The sequence below is a fragment of the Oryctolagus cuniculus genome (assembly GCF_964237555.1).
Source record: "Oryctolagus cuniculus chromosome 17 unlocalized genomic scaffold, mOryCun1.1 SUPER_17_unloc_1, whole genome shotgun sequence".
Lineage (NCBI taxonomy): Eukaryota > Metazoa > Chordata > Mammalia > Lagomorpha > Leporidae > Oryctolagus > Oryctolagus cuniculus.
In genome coordinates, this window is record NW_027208202.1 from 620,413 (window position 1) to 635,119 (window position 14,707).

Genomic DNA, 14,707 nt, shown 5'->3' on the forward strand with positions numbered 1-14,707 from the left:
TGCTCTACGTCCAACCCAGCTCCCTGCTGATGGCCTGGGAAAGCAGTAGAAGATGGCCCAAGTGCTTGGGCCCCTGCATCCACACAGGAGTCCTGGAAGAAGCTCCTGGTTCCTGGCTTTGGATCCGCTCAACTCCAGCCATTGCTGGTCATTTGGGGAGTATACCAGTGGATGGAAGACCTTTCTCTCTGTCACTCCCTCTCACTGTCTGTAACTCTACCTCTCAAATAAATAAAATATTTTAATAAAAGAAAATTTACAGAATATTCATCCAATTGATGAAGACACAATGAAGAAGCTAACCATATTGGGCTTTTATTCTCTGTACTAAGATTGACTTACACTACAACGTCATTGATGTATACATGACATAGAAATACAAGATAAACAATGGAGGGTTGGCACTGTGGCATAGCTGGTAAAGCCGCCTTTGCAGTGCTGGCTTCCCATATGGGTGCCGGTTCAGGTCCCGGCTGTTCCACTTCCAATCTGGCTCTCTGCTCTGGCCTAGGAAAGCAGTAGAGGATGGCCCAAGTGCTTGGGCCCCTGCACCCACATGGAAGACCTGGAAGAGGCTTCTGGCTCCTGGCTTCAGATACGTGCAGCTCTGGCTGTTTTGGCCATCTGGAGAGTAAACCATTGATTGGAAGACAACCCCCCCCCTCTCTGCCTCTCCTTCTCTATCTCTGACTTTCAAGTAAATAAATAAATCTTTATATAAAAAAGATAAACAATGAAAAGAAATATACTTAATATATAGCCTATATCTTTGTTTTTTTTTGACAGGCAGAGTGGACAGTGAGAGAGAGAGAGACAGAAAGGTCTTCCTTTGCCATTGGCTCACCCTCCAATGGCCGCCGCGGCCAGCGCACCACGCTGATCCGATGGCAGGAGCCAGGTGCTTCTCCTGGTCTCCCATGGGGTGCAGGGCCCAAGGACTTGGGCCATCCTCCACTGCATTCCCTGGCCACAGCAGAAAGCTGGCCTGGAAGAGGGGCAACCGGGACAGAATCCAGCTCCCCGACCGGGACTAGAACCCGGTGTGCTGGTGCCGCAAGGCGGAGGATTAGCCTAGTGAGCTGCGGCGCCAGCCTAGCCTATATCTTGATTACTGGAACTAGCAGTGCACAATCATGTAGGAGCAATAATAGCATGACAAATATATACAAATAATTGGACAAATTAATGTGTATTTCATGTGTACTAAACTTGAGAAATCAAAGAAACATCAATAATGAATAAAAAATTCAATCTCTGTCTTGATTATTGATCTGTTTAGGTTCCCATGACTTCATAACTCAATTTTGGTAGATTTTATATGTCCAGGAGTCCAGTCATTTCTTCTAGATTTTCCAGAGTGTTGACATATATTTGTATCTCCTGATGATTCTTTTTGTTTCTCTGATGTCCATTGTTAACTTCTTCTTTTTCACCTCTGATTTTATGGATTTGAATCTTACCACTCTTTTTTGATTAGTTCTGCCAATGGTGTATCAATTTTCTTTATTTTCAAAAAATATTTCACTGAGTTTTTGAGGGTTTTCTTTTGTTTCACATGCGCTTATTTCTACTGAAATTTTAATTATTTCTTTCCTGCTCCTAATTTTGGGTTTGCTTTGCTGTTTTTTGAGATACTTCGGGTGCACTGATAGATTTTTTTATTTGATGCCTTTCTAAATTCTTGATGCTCTAATTGCTATGAACTTCCCTTTAAACACTGCTTTTGCTACATCCATAGGTTTTGATATGTTGCATTATTGTCTTTGTCTCCAGAAATTTTTATTTCCCTTTTGATTTCTTCTGTGACTCACGTTCTTTCAGGAGTGTGCTGTTCTGTCTCCATGTGCTTGCATATATTCTACAGGTTCTTCAGTGGTATTTTTTCTTCTCAAAAGCTAGCTTTGGGTTACTGAGCCTTACTTTTTTTATTTTCTACTTTTTTATCTTAGCTAACTTTCCACTTTTTTGATATTCTTTCATTGCAGAATCAAGTTCAAATTGATTTATTAATTTTATTTTTAAAATATTTATTTGAAAGGCAGAGTTGAGAGAGAGAGAGAGAAAGGGGGAGAGGGATTGAGAGATCTTTCATCTTGCTGGTTCATTCCCCAAATGGCTGCAATGGCTGTGGCTGGGTCAGGCAAGCTTCTTGCAGGTCTGCTACTTGGGTGGCAGTGGCCCAAAGACTTGGGCCATCAGCTGCCTTCTCAGGCACATTATCAAGGAGCTGGATCAGAAGTGAAGCAACCAGGTCATGAATTGGCACTCATTAGGGATGCTCACACTTCAGGTGGCAGTGAAACCTTTTATGTCACAGCACTGGCCCTGGTTTTCTTTATTTAGAAGTATTCAATTTTATTATTCTTTTATCAATCATTTCTTCTTTCAATTTTTGATATATATTGTTCTCATTTTCAATTCATTTTTATCTAGTATGTATTCCCATTTAGTTTCATAAAATTTAACATGAGAATGATTTAGGAGTGTGCATTGTTTCTGTAACTTTAAAATTTTAATGAAACTTTAAGAAATTATAAAATAGTATCAAGTGTTCTTAGATACTCATTACTCAGATTTACAAGTTAATCCCTGAAATTACTTGTTCTCTCTACATGCGCATCACACACAAACATATACTATACTTGTTGTATCTCTATTGTTTGGAAGTGAATTGCAAACTTTTTGCCACTTTCACCTTAAACAGTTCACTATATAACATTTTCTAAGAATGAGAGTATTCTCTTAATTCATAACACAGTAATTAAGAAACTATAACAGTTTGATAATAGTGTTACTTATCCCCAAACTCTTTTTTTTTAACTTTAATTTAATGAATATAAATTTCCAAAGTACGATTTATGGATTACAATGGCTTCCCCCACATACCGTCCCTCCCACCCACTACCCTCCCCTTTCCCACTCCCTCTCCCCTTCCATTCACATCAAGATTCATTTTCGATTATCTTAATATACAGAAGATCAGCTTAGTATACATTAAGTAAGGATTTCAACAGTTTGCTCCCACACAGAAACATAAAGTGAAAAATAATAGATGATTTTTTTAAATGATGATGAAATCAGATCAGACCTATTGTCATGTTTAATCCCAGTGAGAGTCAAGTTGGGAGTTGATAATTTCTTTTTTTTTTTTTTTTTTTTTTACAGAGGATCAGTTTAGTATACATTAAGTAAAGATTTCAACAGTTTGCACCCCCATAGAAACACAAAGTGAAATATATTGTTTGAGTACTCGTTATAGCATCAAATCTCAATACACAGCACATTAAGGACAGAGATCCTACATGAGGAGTAAGTGCACAGTGACTCCTGTTGTTGACTTTACCAATTGACACTCCTGTCTATGGCATCAGTAGTCTCCCTATGCTCCAGTCATGAGTTTCCAAGGCTATGGAAGCCCTCTGAGTTCTCCGATTCTTGTTTAGACAAGGTCATAGTCAAAGTGGAGGTTCTCTCCTCCCTTCAGAGAAAGGTACCTCCTTCTTTGAAGACCTGTTCTTTCCACTGGGATCTCACTCGCAGAGATCTTTTGCCAGAGTGTCTTGGCTTTCCATGCCTGAAATACTCTCATGGGCTTTTCAGCCAGATCCGAATGCCTTTAGGGCTGATTCTGAGGCCAGAGTGCTATTTAGGACATCTGCCATTCTATGAGTCTGCTGAGTATCTCACTTCCCATGTTGGATCACTCTCCCCTTTATTTATTCCATCGGTTAGTGTTAGCAGGTACTAGACTTGTTTATGTGCTCCCTTTGACTCTTAGTCCTTTCATTATGATCAATTGTGAACTGAAATTGATCACTTGGAATAGTGAGATGGCATTGGTACATGCCACCTTGATGGGATTGAATTGGAATCCCCTGGTATGTTTTTAACTCTATCATTTGGGGCAAGTCAGCTTGAGCATGTCCCAAATTATACATCTCTTCCCTCTCTTATTCCCACTCTTATGTTTAACAGGGATCACATTTCAGTTAATTTTTAACACTTAAGAATAACTGTGTATTAATTACAGAATTAAACCAGTCATATTAAGTAGAACAGACAAAAAAACTACTAAGAGGCATAATGTATTAAGTTGTTCATTAACAGTCAGGGCTATGCTGATCAAGTCACCGTTTCCCATAGTGTCCATTTCACTTCAACAGGTTTCCTTTTTGGTGTTCAGTCAGTTGTCACCGATCAGGGAGAACATATGGTATTTGTCCCTTTGGGACTGGCTTATTTCACTCAGCATGATGTGTTCCAGATTCCTCCATTTTGTTGCAAATGACTGGATTTCGTTGTTTCTTACTGCGGTATAGTATTCTAAAGAGTACATATCCCATAATTTCTTTATCCAGTCTACCGTTGATGGGCATTTAGGTCGGTTCCAGGTCTTAGCTATTGTGAATTGAGCTGCAATAAACATTAGGCTGCAGACCGCTTTTTTGTTTGCCAATTTAAATTCCTTTGGGTAAATTCCAAGGAGTGGGATGGCTGGGTCGAACGGTAGGGCTATATTCAGGTTTCTGAGGAATCTCCAGACTGACTTCCATAGTGGCTTGACCAGTTTGCATTCCCACCAACAGTGGGTTAGTGTCCCTTTTTCCCCACATCCTCGCCAGCATCTGTTGTTGGTAGATTTCTGAATGTGAGCCATTCTAACCGGGGTGAGGTGAAACCTCATTGTGGTGGTGATTTGCATTTCCCTGATTGCTAATGACCTTGAACATTTTTTCATGTGCCTGTTGGTCATTTGGATTTCCTCTTTTGAAAAACGTCTCTTGAGGTCCTTGGCCCATCTCTTAATTGGGTTGTTGGTTTTGTTTTTGTGGAGTTTCTTGATCTCTTTGTAGATTCTGGTTACTCACCCTTTATCTGTTGCATAGTTTGCAAATATTTTTTCCCATTCTGTCGGTTGTCTCTTCACTCTCCTGACTGTTTCTTCTGCAGTACAGAAACTTCTCAATTTGATGCAATCCCAATAGTTAATTTTGGCTTTGACTGCCTGTGCCTCCCGGGTCTTTTCCAGAAACTCTTTGCCTGTGCCAATATCTTGAATATCCCCAAACTCTATATTTGAGTTTTCCACTCATCCCAGTAATGTCCTTTACAGGAGTTTACTCTCTTCTATGTACCACTCCTGTTCCCATTTAGCATCACACATTGAATTTAACTACCATATTTCTAATGTTTTTCAACCTGGAAGAATTGTTTTCTTTCTTTTTCTTTCATTAACTGGATAAGCCAGTTAATTTGGATTTGCCTTGTGATTCTTTATACTCACATTCAGGTTGTGACTTTTGTGGCAGAACCACCCCATAAGTGATATTGTGTCACTCTCAGCACATTGGGCCAGGAGATACATGATGCTGACTTGCTCTATCTTTGAGGATGTTAATTTCATAATTTCTTAAGGTGATATCTACCTTGTTTCTCTACTGTGAAATTGGTAGTTTCTATTTGTAATAAATTGTGGTGAGATACTTTGAAACAGTAATTAAATTATTAGGAAAAATTCATCCACCCATTTTAGTATTTATTGATAATTAATGTCTGCCTCTGTTATTACTAGGATGTTTTCTAAATGGTTGTTTTTACATTTGCCATTATTTTGTTTTAACTAGTTGTTACTTTAATTTTTTTAATTTAATTTTTTAGAAGATTGATTTACTTTATCCAAAAGGCACAGTTACAGAGAGAGAGGGTGAGAGTAAGAGGATTCTTCCAACTGCTGGTTCACTCATCAAATGGCCACAAGAGCCAGGGCTGAGTGAGGCCATAACCAGAAGCCAGGAGGCTCATCTGGGTCTGTGACATGAGTGCAGGGGCCCATGTACATGGCCGTTCCACTGCATTCCCAGGCACATTATTAGGGAGCTTGAGTAGAAGTGGAGCAGCCAAGATTCCCATCTGTACCCATATGGGATGCTGGCATTGCAGGCAGCAGTTTAACCTGATAACGATGGTAGTCCTACTTTATTAAAAGTGATCCCTTCTCCAACTATTTATTCACTTTTATAATAATAGAAGCTCATAGAATTTTATTTTACTTAACAAATTAAAATGTGCTACTATTTAAATACTCAACTCCTGTATTTGACCATTGGTAGCCATTCAAGCTGGTTTCTGTATCCTTTTAAATTCTCACCATTAATCTAATCATTTCCTTTTTACTGGCATGATTAAATGTTCCAATGTCATTTCTAAATACTAGTCTCTTTCTTCCAATCTGGAAGATACCATTGCACTATAAACCTGTTTCCTTGCAATGAAGAATACCCAGAAAATAAGATGTAGGTGAAAGGATTACAGCACTTACTTAGTCTAAATCATTTTTAATCTTAATCTTATAATTCCATCAATTCTAGAATATATAAACATGTAGTTTTAGGAGGCTAATACATACTGCAGTAAAAATCAAACATAGTAGAACTCATTATCTATTCATAGTTTTATCTGTCTTTATACTGATGTATCATAATCAAAATAATGTATACAAGTTTACTTGGATATGTTTTACCCCATTCAGTGTGGTTGTTTTTCATTGAAGTTCATTTAAGTTTGCTTGTTCCTGTTTTATACTCTCTGACATTATCACTCGATTCCTGTTTGATTGCATGTGCAATACATCAAGACGTTTGTAAAAGTTAAATAGTACAAAAATGTACAATTATAACAGTTATCACTCTGCTCCTACAGTTCTTATTGGTATGTGTTAGGGAAGAATGTGTACCCTAAAAATTCATAATTTGAAGAAGCTGAACCCTAGTACCTTAGAATATAAATTTATTTGGAAATAGGACCATTAAGAAATAACTGATATACAGGGAGCCTTTTGGGATGAACTCTCATCCAATGACTGATGTTCATTCAAAAGAAAAAGATTTGGACAAAAGGAACAGGTATGTTCACACACAAAGAAAGAACAGGAGAACATACAGCAAGAATGTGACCATCTTCAAATCAAAGAAGGAGGCATTGGAAGGAGCCAGACCTGTTGATACTTTCATCTTGGACTTCTAACTTCCAGTACTATGAACAAACAGATTTCTATTATGTAAGCCAGCCAGTGTGCACTTTTATGATTTGCCTAGACAACAACAGTAAAGATGTTACTTCTTCCTGGGTCACAATATGTGCTTGCACCCGAGTAGATCTAGTTGCAACAGAACAGTTCTAGTGGGCCAGGAAGCGAATGATCATCCCTTTTTGAAGATTCCACTCCATATGGTGCTTCGGTTTTCAGAGGAAAGCTATTGAGCTATTCTCTTGGACTCTGGACTGTAAATTACTTCTGATAAGAGGATCCCAAAGTGATTAAATGGTTTCATATGGTGAGTTTCATCGGCATCCAAACAAGGTGTGCTGATTCCAAATGTCAGTATCTCATTCTTTACCAATAATCCCCATAAATTTCACATGAAAAAACATGGAAGGCTGGGAATTCAACTGTCATCATAATTCAGCAACCTAAATAATTGTGTGTGTGTGTGTGTGTGTGTGTGTGTGTTCAGATATTTTAATCCAGTGACTACAGGAAATGGGAGACTCTTCTAGAATTTTCAAGAAAATGTTCTGTTTCTCAGACTGTGGCTTGAGCTGATAGAGTGTGAAAATGTCAATGTTTGTTTTATATTTTTAAAGATTTATTTATTTACTTGAAAATCAGAGTTAGAGAGAGGCAGAGAGAGAGAGAGAGAGAAAGTCTTCCCTCTCCTGGTTCACTCCCCAAATAGTCACAATAGCAGGAGTGGAGCCAATCCAAAGACAGGAGCCAAGGGCTTCTTCCAGGTCTCCCATGCGGGTGAAGGGACCCACGAACTTGATCTATCTTTTACAAATTTCCCAGGCTATAGAAGAGAGCTTGATTGGAAGTAGAGCAGCTGGGACTCAAACTGGCACCCATGCGGGATGTTGGCATTACAGGAAGTGGCTTTATTTGCTGTACCATAGCCCCAGCCCCTGTCAATATTTTTTGTATGTGCTCAAGAGGCAAATGAATCCACCCATACAATAGTCCTTATGAATGATCATTATGGCCATAATCAAACATAGCAACTATTTGGCTCCCAAGTCATGTGTTTTACGTGCCACTACATCAGAATCTACCACAACTTGTTTCACTTTTATGTCACTGCAGGTCACAGACTTCTAATAACAACATCTCATTGTCACAGACTCTGCACTATAGTTAAATCCAAAGGATTAGTAGAAAGAATAGAACAGATCTTTGCAACAAAGAATTAACGGATGGTTAAAATGCAGGGCCAAACTAATCCCCATACTCCGTCTATACAGGCCCATTTCCTTGGATGAATTCCATAGCAATCAGTAACTATTGAAGAGAGAGAAAACATAGTAATTTGAACTGAGAAAATATAAAAATTATCTGTAATATAAATACAGCTACAAAAGATGGGTGACTAATAAATACAGGGCATGTAAATGCCATTGGTATGGCAGATACAAGGATGACTGAGGTAGAATACCCAAGAAAGAGTCTTTCCCAGGGTTAAGGTTCCTATCTGTTCCTATCTGTTGGTTAGGGCATAGCTGTGACTCACTGGCAGAATCGTTATGATGAAGGCTCAGACTAACATGAGCCAAGTAAGGCATATAGGATACAAAACAGGAAGAGGCACTTAGTCTTATATGTCAACTCTACCACTTCTGTGAGAATGAATGCCTTAGATTTTACATCTAAGTCTGGAATTACCTTTATATTCTCTTTTAGTGAAAATTACATGGACTCTTTTTCACTGGAAACCTATATTTGTGCTTCTCACTTTATAAATGATTATGCCAAATTACTCATTCATTTTCATCAAAATACAGTGGCTAGTGTTGTGGGGCAGAAGGTTAAACTGCTCTCTGTGATGCCAGCATCCCATCTGAGCACAGCTTGATTCTTGGCTGTTCCACTTCTAATCCATTTCACTCCTATGGAAGGTGGCCCAAGTACTTGGGACCCTGCCAACCATGTGGGAAACCCAGATAGAGTTTCAGGCTCTTGACTTCACCCTGACCCAGTAGAGGCATTGTGGTCATTTGGGGAGTGAACCAAGAAATTGAAGATCTCTCCCCCTCTCCCTCTCCCTCCCACTCAGCTTTTCAAGAAAATAAGGCCAGCACCGTGGCTCAGTAGGCTAATCTTCCACCTTGTGGCACCCACACACCTGGTTCCAGTCCCAGTTGGGGCACCGGATTCTGTCCCGGTTGCCCCTCTTCCAGGCCAGCTCTCTGCTGTGGCCAGGGAGTGCAGTGGAGGATGGCCCAAGTGCTTGGGCCCTGCACCCCATGGGAGACCAGGAGAAGCACCTGGCTCCTGCCTTCGGATCAGCGTGGCGCTCAGGCCGTGGCGGCCATTGGAGGGTGAACCAATGGCAAAGGAAGACCTTTCTCTCTGTCTCTCTCACTCACTGTCCACTCTGCCTGTGAAAAAAGAAAAGAAAAGAAAAGAAAATGAATCTTTAAAAAGACAATTAAAATAAATACCCTAATGAGTTCATCCCTTTTCAAATTTCAGTTTATCTTTGAATTATTACTATCACCTAAGTATATCATCACTAACCTAGTTTATGCCACACTACAAGTAACCTGTTGATTTATTGGTAGGCACTATCATTGTGACATCATCAAGTAACTCAAAATTCTGTCAGTTGCTATAGAGATTTTATTGTACACAGCTGCCTAAAACCAGGTATATGGGGATCTTTTTATAGTCACATATTTATTTCACTTTCTTTATTCTTATGTTATTCAAAATTAATCATTGACTTGAAATTTTCTATTATTTAGATTGAAACACTGGTATCATCTTTTACATTATTCTAGTAATAGCCATAATATTTTCATTTAGTTCCTCACCATTACCATTTTCCTGTGTGTTAGTGCCTGTAATATTAGGCATACTTTTCAAATATTTCCATGTATATTTGTGTCTGTCTTTTAATATTGATACCATATTATTCATTGTTACCTATGGTAATCACACTATAATTGGAATCATGAAATTGACATCCCTTATTTTCCATTTTGGTTCTGAGTTTGTCACTGTCATATGTGTATATAATTAGTAATCTTTCTTTTCTTAATCCTACCATGGGTAAACTGTGCCATCCTGGTTTGCATTTTGTTGTTGTTGGTGTGCAGTCACCAATCTCCTGCATATTCTGGTGGGGTACTTTTTTGTCTCGTATTTTTAACTGTTTTAAAATGTAGATTGCATACATATATGCAAACAAGAGAACATTTACCTTTAAACTATGTGGACATATTTGTCATTATTGCAGACTCATCTTATTCAGAGTAACTTTGATGTACATACATTTCTCAAAATCATGTTGATGTCAAAATTTTCCATACATTAGATTGAAACTGATAATACTGTTTTAAAGTTTTTCTACAAATAGCTTGAACTTGTGTAGATTTAAGATACTGCAATATTTCTGAATTGTATTGAAATAGATTATTTAGAAATATTTTTCAAACTTATGCTCTGTGTCTTCTTGCAACTCTATAATCAAAACAAATAAGTTACCAATTTCTTTTTTAATTTTTAATTTATTTTGTTTGAGGAATACAACTTAATGCATTTAATATATACGGATTTGGGAATATGATGCTTCTCCCCCACCCCCCCACCCATACTCCTGCTTTCTTCCTTCACGCTCTTCCTTTCCTATTCTTATTTTTTAAAGAAATAAATTTTCAGTTAATTCTTATACTCATAAGGTTAACCCTACACCAAGTAGAGAGTTTACTGATTAGTATGAAGAAAAAAAGAAGTAAAGGACAAAAAAAAAAAATGTTCTCTAACAATCAAGGGCTAAGTTATCCATTTCTACTCTTAATAATCATAACATAATATATAGCATTACACTTAAACCAATTTTATTTTGTTTTATCTTGTCATTGATTATTGTCACTTGTTTATATTTTCAATAATGTATACCAAATCTCCTATGAGGAATCTGGATGTATTCTGGTTTACTTGGTGTTTTTTTTTTTTTACATTCATCAAAATTTAATGTTTTTACTTCAAACAATTTAAAAATAAACAGGCAAGTTGCAGGCAACAGGCTGCATTTTTGGGTTTTTGCATAGCAATCCCTTCCTTCTTCATCCATGCTTCAGGCAGCAGTCAGAAGGCAGCCTCACCTGAGAACATTTCACCCGCTACTTATTCCCCCCAGGTGCTGCTTTGCACTGCTGCTGAGTAAGCTGCCAGTACCCTGATGGCATAGCTAGCACACTGCCCAAGAGCCTGCAGCTCTAGTGGCAGGGCCACGTGAAGCAGAGTCTCACAGTGGCTTTATAGGGGGAGTGAGCAATCCAATGCAAAGGTGGTTGATGCAGGTGCTAACTCCATGAAGATGGTCAATGTAAAGTGGATCCCTAAGGTCAAAGAGAAGCACAGCAAGAATGTCATCCGGAGTAGCAGCTTTGCCAAGACCTCAAAAAATGAGCTCAAAGGAATCTGTAGGACTGGTTATTGGTGCTCTTCATTTTCTTGTTTGTGCTGTGCAACTCTCCAAATTATTCAAGTATCCTGATGGGCATGTGAAGTGACTACCCTTTTAGATGCTTCCATTATCCAGTGAATTTTAACTTTAACTCATCCCTGATGTTTGATACTCTTGTTAAAACAATTCAGTAAGCCTCCTCCTGCAGTGCCAGAATCCAATATTGGTGGTGGTACAAGTCCTGCTGCTCCTCTTCTGATCTAGCTCTCTGCTATGGCCTGGGAAAGCAGTCAAAGATGGACCAAGTGCTTGGGCCCCTGCATCTGCATGGAGACTCAGAAGAAACTCCTGGATCCTGATCTCAGATTGGCCCAACTTCAGCTGTTACATCCATTTGGGGAGTGAACTGCAAGACCTTTCTTCCTCTCTCTATGCCTCTAACTCTCTGTAACTCTGCCTTTCAAATAAATTAATAAATTTAAAAATTTTTTTAAGATTTGCTTATTGCTCTCTTCTCCCTTCTCTCTCTCTCTCACTCTTTCCTCTCCCTCTCTCTCTCTCAGTTCCTCTTATCCTTGCTCTCTCTCACTCTCTCTTCTCTCTCTTGCTCTCGTCTCTTCTCTCTCTTACTCTCTTTTTCCTTCTTCGCCCCTTCCCTCCAGTCTTCTGGGTTTTCCCCAAGTAACCCTTTCTCTTAAAAAAAGATTTGTTTATTTGAAATACAGAGTTACACAGAGAGAAAAGGAGAGGCAGAGAGAGAGGTCTGCAAATCTGCTGATTCACTCCCCAACTGGCTGCAATGTCAATCCAAAGCCAGGATCCACGAGCTTCTTCTGGGTCTCCTATGTGGGTGCAGGAGCCCAAGGATTTGGGCCATCTTCTACTGCTTTCCCAGGCCATAGCAGAGAGCTGGATCAGAAGTAGAACAGTTGGGACTTGAACCGGCACCCAAATGGGATTCTGGTGCTGCAGGCAGAGGCTTAGCCCACTATGCCACAGCACCAGCCTCTAAAAAAATAATTTTTAAGTTACAATAATTGACCCTACTTAGTAAAGAGTAGTTTTTTTAACATGGCTATTGAAACAATATGCAGTATGGATAATTAGATTAAATTTATGTAGACAGGAACTATATTTCATTAACCCTGATGTATAAATGCAATTAGCCATAATGTAAAATTTGGGCTTTTCTGGATTTTTTAATAGCTATTCACTGTATTAATCTCTTTAATTAAAAGCACACTCCTGAAAAGGTCATGCAACTATCTTGTAATAAGGGCCTTTTCAATGGTTCAACTACACAGTTTGCCTAGTTTTGCCACAACTGCTAGTACCCAAGATTTTTTTAACAGTTTCTAAATACATAATATAAAGGGAGAAGCATACAGCCACAATGTCTATTTTTAACAATTGTTTCTATTACACTATCTTGAATTTTTGCATGAGTGAGTATGTGAACATAATTCTCATAAAAACAACGTGGTTGAACCTTTTGTAACTTGGTCACTGCAGTTTCACTAAAATCTATCACAGTGGAGCAAGGTCAGAGGAGTTTTGTTATGTTACATTATTTTCAGCAGAATTATTTTAATGTCCCAAAATAATTTACTATGCTCAACAAAACTTTAGAGAAAAATAGCATCAAAAATGGCAGCCTAATCAGGATATACTGTTCAATCCAATGTGCTAAAGACAACATGCTATTAGCATGTTTAATGCCAAAAATGTAAAATTTGACACTTAGTTTGGAAATGGCTTTTCTAGATCTGTGATTAAAATGCTCTTAGGGTTCCAGGTACATCAAACAAGGATGGCATCTGGAATTAAACTGACTTATTGATCACGGTCAATCTTTATTCTTCCCCTTATTGTTTGATTTTATAAGTTATGATTGCTGAAATTTTATTTTTACTAATGTTAACAGTGAGTCATAAGGCATATTGTTGGTATTTTGAGTACTGTTGAAAATTGAATGCATTAGCTATCGATGTACTTCACCATAATTTGGTGACAAAAGTGTGAGCAGTGTCTACATTTTAATGGAGTGGATAAAAACTACTTATGTTTGCTTTGTTAATTGCCTCAGGTTATCTTTTTAGATAAGATATTTTAAGAGGAACAGAAGGGAGATTTCCTACCTAGTCTATATAAAGTGCAAAACTCATAACCTCACATATGGAGGAGAGGAGAGGAGAAAACTGCAGTGGTTAGGATATAAAGAAATTAACTACTCTGGAGTCAGAAAGGAATCAGCTGATGTTGGATCAGATTTTTAATTGAATTGTTATGTGCCTTTCTCACCAAGTAAATCAATCCCTGTATTTGTTTCCCCTTTGAAACAAGTCACGGTTAACTAATTCTATTTTATTGTTCCATTAAAGATGAAAGTTATTTTTCTAAATTCATAGCAGGTGCATTTACTTTGAATCAAATCATTCCATTTCAAAATTCTTTTGGTTTACTATAGATAATTAGCTTTGATTTTTTGTTTTCTTAATGTACATTGTCTTGATAACTATTACTGCTGAATTGCTAAAGCTATAGCCAGCAACCATTTTACATGAAAATTGTATTCCCTTTGTAATCTCTGTGTGATTTATCAATTGAGTGCATTTTATATTCATGTATGGGTAAATGAAAACTATGTCTATTTTATTTAACAATAAAGTTTCCTGAATATGTGATGCTTTTCTTCTAAAATAAAATGATAAAGAATTCTTAATTGAGTATATTCTTTATAGTTAATAGAAAAAATTTTAAAGGCTGCCTAACAATATGGGATAGTTAAATTGAATGATAGTATACAAAGGAACAGATATGAAGTTTATTACAGGACATTGAAAGAAAGCAAAATATATAAAAAACACAATGAACCAAATACTTCTCTGCTTAGAATTTACCATCTCATTATTACTCATGTCTGGTTCAAAGAGAAAGCACAGTTCTTTGATATCCCTTTCTCAGTTGCATTTTACATATCATCTAATGTTGAGCACAACATGATAATAAATACTTTCTTAGGAAAAAACAGTAAAGTCACAAAGAGCAGAAATTTGCAATGCATACATCTTCATACAACTTATATACAGATGTTTATAACTCAACAATAAAATAAACCAATAAAAAAGAAAAATTATTTGAACACACTTCATAAAAGAACACATATAAATAAGAGCACATGAGGGGCCAGCATTGTGACATAGCAGGTCATTACTTGCCAGTAATGGAGCATCTCATATGAG

General features: G+C 37.7%; 1 long non-coding RNA gene across 1 annotated transcript in view; it reads right to left on the reverse strand.

The window, feature by feature from the left end:
• Positions 1 to 3,116: 3,116 nt before the first annotated feature.
• LOC103346842 (uncharacterized) overlaps positions 3,117 to 14,707 on the reverse strand; it is a 399,916-nt gene continuing 388,325 nt past the window's right edge. The window contains exon 7 of the long non-coding RNA XR_011385745.1: positions 3,117 to 7,032. This is a non-coding gene — a long non-coding RNA (uncharacterized lncRNA). The remainder of the gene's footprint in view (positions 7,033 to 14,707) is intronic.